Raw genomic sequence first — 10,007 nt, forward strand, 5'->3', positions numbered from 1 at the left:
TCCTCCATCTTGCCTCTTGAACCTCCATTCTAAAACCCCCAAAATTCTACTTTTTCACTCTGTGACAAATTTGCTATCATTCTACTCAAACCCTTGTGGCTTGTAACTCCTCACACAGAGTTGGTAATTGTGTCCATGGGTTAAAATCAAAGGCACAGCTGTTTTTGACCCCGTGCCAAGGTCTCTGAGCCCCTGCCAGGGTCTCGAGTCCTCCAGGGCAGCCAGAGGAATGTCCTGGGTTCCGACAGGCTGCATCCACCTCCCTACTCTGCCAGCTCTTATCTGCCCCCCGGGGTGGCTTCTTTGTTTGTCACCATGTTGTGTGACACTCCTGAGGCTTCTGGCTCTGCTGTCACCTGCGCAGCATCCCTGGCACCCGCTGCAGTCACACAGCACCGTGAGGGGAAGTGGTTGCTGCTAAAAGCGAGAGCAGGCTCCCAGCACTAAAGTGATTTCAGCATTTATTATAATAAAAGAAAGGCCCAAAGCAGGGCCCGGGCCGGGCAGGAGCGCTCCCGCCGAGGATGGAGCAGCGCCGGCGCTGGGGCTGCTCAGCAGCGATGGCCCCGAGGTTCCAGGGGAATGACACAGCTTCCCTGGGCCAGATCCCCCTTTTTATCCTGTTTTTGTCCCTCTGGATTGGTTTCTGTTTGGATCCTTCATTTGCATGCAGGTTGAAGGCCTTGATTGGCCATTACAGTTCTGTCCAGGCCAGCTCGTTTCACTGGGGGTGCTGCATTTTGCTGAGGTGTAATTTCTTACTGCCCTTTTAATCCCTTCTACAACATAACAACCAAACTAACAGTACATGCTTAACAATTATCAACTATTTCACAACAGTTTCTAACTTATTTTTAGGTTAGAAAGTTGCTGCCGTGATTGGGCTCGGTTGTACTCAGCTCCCTTTCCTTCTCCTTGGGCTGGAGATGTGTGTGTGTGCTCTGGGAGAGGCTTGGCAACTGTTGGGATGTTTTTTTCTCAGACTCAGTCTTTCCCAAGTGGCCTGTGTGAGTACAACAGAGTGGGTATGTCAGGAAAATTAATCCAGAAACACCAGAGGTTTATGTGCAAAAAGGAGACAGAGGAGTCCTTTGACTTTATTTGAATAAAGGGAGAGGCCATGGGGCATTTCCCTGGGGCCTCTCAAATTTTTGGAGGATGCAGCCTCCTTTTTATCCCAATTTCCCTCTCTCTTTCCCCATTTGCTAAGGTACTTGAGAGGTACAGACTTCCTGGAATGCCTAATACCAAAGATTCCCCTCTAATGTACAACACTCCCTTTTAATTTTTAATTCTTATTGAATTTATGGGTTTTCCCCATTTTTTCTTTCCTCTTTCGATATCCAATTTCATTTATCAGTAAACCTATAGTTTATTTGTAAAGGCAAATATCTTTTTCCATTCATCAATCAGTGGAATCCTTCCCATTGTTTCTTTTGTCTCCCAGTACTGGTTTTATCTACCAGCAGACCCCCAGCTTGTTTGGAAAGACAAATCATTCCTCTCAGGTACAATGATGGTCTTTCTCTTTCTTCTGGAGATCTGTTTCTCTCTTTGCTTTCCTCTGGGTTTCCCCTTTGGTTTCACTGCAATCTCTTTTTGAGCTGGAAGAGCTTTCCTTCTCTAAGACCTTGAAAGTAAAGGTTATGGGGAGGTTGCATGGAAGAAGTTGGATAAGGTGATTCTTTCTTCAAGGCAAGTGCTCCTGTTTGCAAAGTAACTTGGCAGCCTTGTGTATTTTGGATTTAGGCATCCTGGTGCATAAGCCAAAGCTAACAGATATTAATTAGCTGGAGGACTGATACTGTAATGAGAGCACTTGTTCACATAGCTTGGCATTTTTATTTTTAATGCAAGTAATTAAAGGAAAAATTGTGTTGAAGAAGCCAATGCTTAGAGATGTTGTATAAATAACACACCCTGGGTGGTGAGAGCTGGCAGGAACGTGAGGGGAGAGAAGAGCAGCTGAGCTGCTGCTGTGGTGGCTGCTGCGATGCCTGGCTGTGGAAGGAGGGATTACTCCTGCAGCAGGGAAAAATGGAGCAAAAGAGAAGTGTGGTTTTAAAACCACATCAGAGGAGAAGGATGGTGAGTTGGAAGAGCTTTGGAACCTCACCAGGGCGTTGTATTTGGAGGATCCCAAAAAGCAAGGATGCAGAAATAGAGTCTGCAGCACAGGCTCAGGGTTGGAGTAACAGCACAAGGCTCTGAGCATGCAGCCTGGTGTTTAAAAGTGGTCCCCTAAGATACGTCCCAGCCAGTCACCCTGCTGAGATGGTTCAGGAAGAAATTTGCATGGAGAAGAGCTGAGTGAAACCAGTTAAACACTGGCATGACCTGGGAGACCGGGATGGATCTGTGGGACTGCTGGAAGCACAGGACACCTTCACTTTGTGTACCTGGAGAGTGAGAAACAGTCAGGTCTGGATTTGAATACCTGGCAGGGGTGTCCTGGAGATGCCCAGAAGGTCTCTGGGTCAGGGAATGATGGTCTCTGTCCTGTTAGCCCAAGGAAGTGCCAGCTGGGTCTGCAGCTGAGTTTCTCTGCCCCTGTTGCTGATGAAACAAAGCCTTGGTTATCTCCAGGGTATTTGTCTCCAGCCTTGAGACAGAAAAGAGACTTGAAACCACACCCAGCCCCCAGGAGCAGCCGTGCAGAGGAAAAGCTGCAGTGCTGAGCACCTCCCTTTGCATGTGGGCTCTGCAGCCCTCACTCCCCTGTCCCTAGCACCCCACTGCCTCTGGCCAGGGCTTGGCAGAGCAGGCTTCCCACAGGGATCTTGTCCTTCCCACAGAGATCGGGGTCTGAACACCCCGGGCTGCTGAGCACCCACCCAAACCTCACTTCTGAGCAGGCTGAGCTGCCCCAGTTCATGTGATGGGGACCAGCATTGACCTGAGGTGCTGTGATGTGAGGCTGGATGTGCTGAATCACCTGGACACTGCAGTTTTTGATGGAATTTTAACCATTTGTTTTCCTTCTCCAAAAGCCAGCTGTTGGCAGGGATGGCCAAGTCCTTGCTGTTCTCCAGGTAGTGTATTGTGAAGGAGAGAGTGGGTGAGGAATGCAAATCAAAACTAAACCCTGTGCTTTACCTTTTTTTTCCTTTAAGGAGCTTAATATATTAGCTAATCATGTGTGTAAACAATCTCAATATGCAAACTGAAAAGTAGCATCCATCCCGTCAGCATCAGCTGGCTTGAGCTTCCCCATTAACCTCTCCAGAGCAAAAAACCCCTCCTGAACAGCCATTTCAGAGTGTGCAAAATTGATTTTGCATTCGGCCTCCGCAGTGGGAGAAGATGGCGGCGTGGAGCCGCGGGTGCCTCTTCCCTCCCCTGTCATTTTTTTGGGATTTCCTCCTTTCCTTGGCTATGGAGGACGGGCAGGTCTGGTGCCAGCGGGTCACACTCCCACTGCCTGGGCACGCAGGTCCCCCCTGGTGCCTTCTCCCAAGCAAAAACAATAAAAACCAAATTTACAGCAGCCCCTCTTTGGGTGATTTCCACAGCGCAAAGACCCCCCGCCTCCCACCCCCTTCGTGTGCATCTTCTCTTAATTAATTAATACTGCATTCATCACCGCTTAATTCCCGTTTCCGTAGCACCCGGGGAGGGGGGCTGCCAGCTAGGGCGGGTGCTGAGACAGTCTGGAGCTGCAGTCTTAGTGGAGGAGCTTAATTAGCCCCCGTGACAATATGGGCTCGTTTGCCAAGGAACGGGAACAGGAATGGGAACGGGAATGGGTGGCTGCCAATGGCGCCCAGCAAACGCAGCTCCCTGTCCCCGTGAAGTCCCCAGGCAGCTGGGCAGAGGAGGAAGGCTGATCTCCTGCAACAGCTGCCCGAATTTAAAAAAATATTAATCAAAAATTGGCCTCCTTCGGAGCTGGGCAAGGGAAAGCTGCCAGGTTTGGTCTGTCTCAGTGGTTTTGGGGACCAAATCCTGTTGGGTTGTACAGGGTGCAGTACATCCCTCACTGCTCATGGTTGTGTCTGTTGGTGTTACAGGGGTCCTGCTCTCCTTTTCTTCATTTTTTACCTTAAACACAACTTGTTGGTACTTGTGGTGCCTCCTTTGCTGAAAACACCTTGCTACACTGTGCAGCAGCCCTGGTGGGACATGGCTGAGGAGAGCTCTGTGGTGCTGATGGGGCAAACCAGCAAATGAACCAGCAAACATGAACTGCTGGGGTGACTTTAGCAGAACAGAATTTTTTGAGGACTGCCTGGAAAGAGGGATGACATGCCTGCCAGTTGGCTTTGTGGTGTGCATCAGTTTAGATGGGTGACTACATTTTTCAGGTTTTTACCTCCCAGTCTTTGAGCTCTCCTCCCCTCCACAAAGAGGGAAAACCCTTGTGCCCCCACAGCTCACTGGGATGGTGACCAAGGTGTGCTGTGCTCATACCCACATAGCTCCCACCTGCCTGGGCAGCACGTTTAGGGTGAGAGGGAGAGATCCAAAGCCTGGGTGTGTGAGGACAGAAGATGGAGAGGGAACAAAAGCAGCAGATCCACTGCGGTGCCGGGCCAAGCTCCTTGCCAACAGCGGCTGCAGCAGCAGCCCTGGCTGGGGTGGTGGCTCCCTGCTGCCAACACGGTACTGTCCCTGCTGCCTGCTCCTCTGGGGCACAGGCTGAGGGTGGGCTGGGCTGTGAAGGTGGCTCTGGGCTGGGATGAGGGGTGGTGATGTCAGGATGCTGGTGTTGATGTCAATGCAGGGATGTCACCTCGCCTGTGCCCTTCCCACAGCGTGTCCCTCATGCCTCATTGCCACAGCACAGCCATGCTCAGCCAGCATGAGTATTGACACCAGGCAGGGTCTTGGGCTGTGGGGCGTTGGCTGTGGAGGGGTTTTTTTACTTGATTATTTTTTCAATCTTTAATTTCCGCTTCCTGCCACTCTTTAATTTTATTGCACTGCCAGCCCATGGCATTGAGACTTGGCTGCCTCCTTGGTGGTGGCTTTGGGAGGGCCGGGGTCAGCTGGCACAGCAATTGCTGCTTGGGGACAAAAGGAGGCTTTTCTTTTTTCTTTTTTTTTCCTTTTTATTTTTCTGCAGCGACAGTAGCAGCTGCCAGCCAGAATAGCAAATCCGTGCGACTTGGCACCGCTCCAGCTTCCTTGAGGGTTGCAGAGGGATGGTATGTTGGAGGGTAAGACTAGCTAATTAATCTTCTGGCAGGGAACAATGTAATATCAGACAATTACAAAGACAGAATGAAATTGCTATAGTGGGAAGGCTGGCATATGAATTTCTCAAAGGGTCCATCCCTCAGCCCGCTGCCGTGGTACTTTGTATGCGGGAAGGGCACCCACTGTACATGTGCTTTTCTGTTGTGTGGGGGTTTTTGTGGGAATTACATCGTGGGTTTGGAGGAGGGGTGAGGGGAGGCCGGCTTGCTCACGGGAGAAGCTTTCTAAGGAGCACAAGAGAGAAAGAAGGGTCCTTCTGAGCAGACGTGTCCCCAGCGACCAGCTGTGCCCAGAGGACAGACCTGGTGCATCGCCCATCCTTTGGGCGCACGGGGCTGGCCATTTTTTCCCAGTGCACTTTTTCATGATTGCACTCTGGTGTCTGATGGCTAGGGCTTTTGGAAGGGAGGTCTGACTGCCGGGCAGAGGGGGAGGGATTTCCTTACAGCCTCTTCACAGAGAAACCTTCAAAGAGCTTTGGAGCTGCTGAAAGTTCTAGGGGGAAAACACCTACGAGCTCCGCGGAGGTAATTGCCCATAATGAGCTGTAATCACCGCTACCTACAGTCGGGACGGGTGATGGATAGGGCAGTGCCAGCCGCATGGTGCAGGCTCCCCGTCTGTTTATTTGCAGCGAGGCAAGAATTAGGGAAGTCTCATTTATCCTGGAGCACAGGAAAGCATCATCGGTGGGAGATCAGCCAGTGCAGGATTAGCACAGGAAAGCCCTCCTCCCTTCTCCTTGTCACTAGGGATGAGCTAATGACTCTCCTCCCTCTGCATCTCCCTCCCAGGATGAAACTTAGAGCGGTAGGATCTCTAGAAGCATCATTAAAAAACAAGACAAACCAAAACCAACCCCGCAATGCCAAACGTGGCAACGGCATCAGACAAATCCCCTCAGCGATTTTGCGTCTGCGTGCCAGGAGCTGCTTCCAGCCAGGATGGAATTGGAGCAGCTCCAGCTTCCTTGTTCCTCCTGCTAAGGAATTCGAGTGGGTTTTTGTTTGGTGCCTGCACACATCAGATGGTGCAGAGACGATGTTTAGAAACCCCTGCAAGCCCCCCCGGCCGCCTTGGCTGCTGGGCTGGGCTGCCAGTTGTCACTGGAGCTGTTGGAAGGCTTAGGCTGAATAAGTGGCTCCTTTTAAAGAAGTAGCAATGTCAAGAGCTGGACTGGCAGGCTGGGGCCCTTTTCCAAGGTGCAGATGAGGAGGAGCTGCCCACAGCTTAGTCCTTGACCTGAAAGGCTCCCTGGTGGGTGCACATCTGGGGGTGTTTGCCTGTATATTTTTCAGGGCTGGCTGGATAGCTGGAACATTTTCCATGGGGTTTTCTTAGTGATGAAGGTCCCAGGGCTGGGTGCCATCAGAAGTCCCTTGGTGTGGTTCATGCAGATGTGTAGCTCCTTCTCTGGCTATATATGTTCCCTGACACCACAAAATCCCCTGCACACCCCAAAGAGATGGATCCCAAAACCCAAGCCTGTTCCCACCATCTGCTCCCTGTGTTTGCTTTGAGCATCCCAAGCACTCAGGGAAGAGTCATGGTTCCTTGCCTGGAAGCAGAAAGGATGCATCACCTCTCTCTGGAGGGTGCAGAGCTCAGCCCAGCCATCCCTTGGGTTCCTGTCCTCATCCACCCAGCCACAGCCAGCCACATCTCCAGAGCTGGAGGGAAACTCTTTCAAGACCAGCCCAGCTAATGTACCTGCAGGAGGAGGCCCTGGAGACTTCCTATCCAGACAGTCATGGCTCTTTTAATGTGTGCAGAGGAGCAGGAGTGAAGAAACTGAAGTTATCCCAATAATTTCATAAATTATTTTAGTCAGAAATGATCCCTGTCTGAAGTCCTGCTGAGGACTCTCCCTCTTTGGTCTGGTGCCCAGGCCCAGCCTTGTCCTCAGCTCTGTACAAAGTCTGAGCCAGCAGCTCCTGCATGGAAGTGGAAGAGACAATCTGAACCTCTTCACAGTCAATAATTGACACCAGGGATGTTTTTGTAAATTAATGAGTAGATCTTCTTGACTGTACTTCAAAGTTTTCACTTTATGAATCTTTTATGGAATTCTCTGTGCTGGGGAAAAAAAAGAAAACAACCGACCCTTGTAGTACTGAAATTTTACCTTTGTAAATGATGCAATAAAAAAAAAAAATTACTTAAACCCCACCCTTTCACAATCAGTTGACTTGAGAAAAATCATCCAGTGGGTTGTTGTGTACACACTGTGGGGCTGAATCTGCCCATGAAGGCGGGTACATCCAAAGGGGCTTGTGTGCTGAAGGGTTAATAATGGTCTGGGCACTCTGACCTGAACCTTAATGCTGCCAAAATTCCCCCCTTGCAGCCTGGCATGTCCCCCCCTCCCTCACCAGCAGGTCCTGCTGAGGTTCTCCAAGGAAACTTCTGGAGTTAAGAAATTTAATTTGTAATAAATCAGCATTACAGTACAAGTAAATCTGCTTCAGTGGCTATAAAAATTAATTCCTTATCCTAAACATTATTATATAGCTTTCAAAATGAATTGACTGTAGTTGGTAGTCTAGTATGTGCCATTATTGGTAATTAGTGTAACAAAATAATGTTGCTGTAATATTTCCTGTCTACCCCTCCCCCAGTTGGGAGCTGTTTCGTATTAGAGAATCAGAATTGCAAATACAAGGCTTGTGAGCAAGCTGCTGGCTTTGATTTTTTTTTTCTCCTTTTTTTTTTTTTTTTTTTTAATATAATTTTGTGTGTGTTGGAAGTCAGTCTGTTCCTGTCTGGGGTTTTCTGGGAACATTTCCTTCTGCAAAAGCTTTGGAATGTCACAGGGCATCATCAGAGACTGATGCTGGAGGTGCTGGGTGCTCCCTGGAGCGGCCCAGTGCTCATGGATTCCCTTTTGAGCTTTGCCTTGTGTGCAATTGCTGCAGAGATCCAAATCCCAGGATGGGTCAGGCTGGCAGAGACCTCAGATAGGATCATCTGGTCCCACCTTCCTGCTCAAGCAGGGTCATCCCAAGCAGAGGATGGTGCCCAGATGGCTCTGGAATACCTCCAGGGGTCATTCACATCTCCCAGAATGTGCCATGTCTCACCCACAACTTGTGTCTCAATAGTTTGTTCCAGTGATCCACCACATCCTTGTCTTTATCCAGAAGTTTGGTTCATCCTAAAACACCTAATGAATCTCCCCTTGGAGGCACTGGGACAGCTCTGAGTCTGCCAGGAGGTGGAGGGAGCAGAGATTCTCTTTTCTGAAGCAGGGGGCGGGTGAGGGATGGGCTGGGGCAGTGATTCCTGGGGCTCTGTGCAGCAGGAGGATCCCCCCTCATGGAAGGCAGAAAGATCCTGAGGAATTATCCTGGTTTGAACAGACAGGTGTCTGCTAAGGAATGCAGGAGCCTCCTCTGAAATGGAAAATGGAAACCCCCTCCCTCTGAATTGTTATAATTTTGAAATTAAGGGGCTCTCAGAAAAAGATATGGGAATAGGAATAACAGTTCTTTACTAGGAAAATTAAAAATACAAATGCAACAGTACAAAAAGGAAAACAAACCACTGCCAGAGTCAGAACAGGAGCTGAGCCCCTGTGTGTCAGGGTGGTGGCACAGTCCCATGCCAGGGGGGCTCAGGGTGGTGGCACAGTCCCATCCCAGGGGGGCTCAGGGTGGTGGCACAGTCCCATCCCAGGGGGGCTCAGCCCTCCTGCAGTGCCAGCTGTGGTTCTGCTGGAGCAGGGATCCTGCACAAGGGGGGAGTTTTCCTCTGCAGCTCCAGGGCTGCTGGAGATGGGCCTGCTCTCCCTCTGGGAATGCAGGGCAGGAGAAAGCTGCTCCTCTGGGAATGCAGTGGGCAAAGGCTGCTGTGCTGTTCCCAGGGCAGATTGGATCCAGGTAGGAATGCTTGGCTCCTCCCCTGGGCGGAGCATCTCCCCATGGGATGGTGGAATTTGATCAGCCCTGCAGGGACACTCACTGGCCATGGACAGCAGAGATCTCCTGGAGGGAGGGTTGGGTGTGGGAGAGATAAAGAAAAAACTGCCCCATGAACAGCAGAGAACTGCCCAGCTCTGACAGATGGGAATTGGATACACACCCCCATTTCCAACCTAAGACAGGAATTTCAGTGGGCTTTTGCTGCTTTTCACACTTTCTTAACCTGAAGAGGCTGAAAAGGGGGATGGAAACACAGCAGGAGCAACTAGAAATGAGTTTATACATTTCACTCCCCCTGTGCGAGATGAACACTGTTGGGGCTTTTCTCCACAGCCCCATTTTCAGAGTGTCCACTGCCATCCTGCCTTGGGTTTTTCCTTCCTACTGCATTTCCAAGAGTTATCAAACCTCAGTGCCCACCCCAAATGTCCTGGATAATCCCTCAGGCACACCTACACGAAGCACTTCAGTGGTGCTGACCAAAAAAACTCCTGCCATTTAATTTGTGGAGTGTCCTTTTGGATTCCCTCCCCCCATCATAGTTCTGTTTTTCGTTTTTTTCTCCTCAATTTTCACCTTGGAGTGTTGCCTTTTGAAAAAAAATCCTCAGCAGCCATGGTTAGAAACTTGATTCTCCATGGAATCAGAGAAAGGTTTGGGCTTGGAGGAACCTTGAAGGTCATTTAGTTCCAAATTTCTGCAATGGGCAAGGCTCCTTCCACTAAACCAGGTTGCTCCAAGCCCTGTCCTGCCTGGCTTTGGGGAAGGAAAGTTCAAATTCTCCTGTAATTTTCTGGCTCTGGGATTTTTTTTTTTTTTCTATGAAATGACCAAATTAAAACTTCAGAGCAGTGTAATGAGAACCTGGGAGCAGAGAAATGGGGAGCT

The sequence above is a fragment of the Haemorhous mexicanus genome, chromosome 20 (assembly GCF_027477595.1).
Source record: "Haemorhous mexicanus isolate bHaeMex1 chromosome 20, bHaeMex1.pri, whole genome shotgun sequence".
Lineage (NCBI taxonomy): Eukaryota > Metazoa > Chordata > Aves > Passeriformes > Fringillidae > Haemorhous > Haemorhous mexicanus.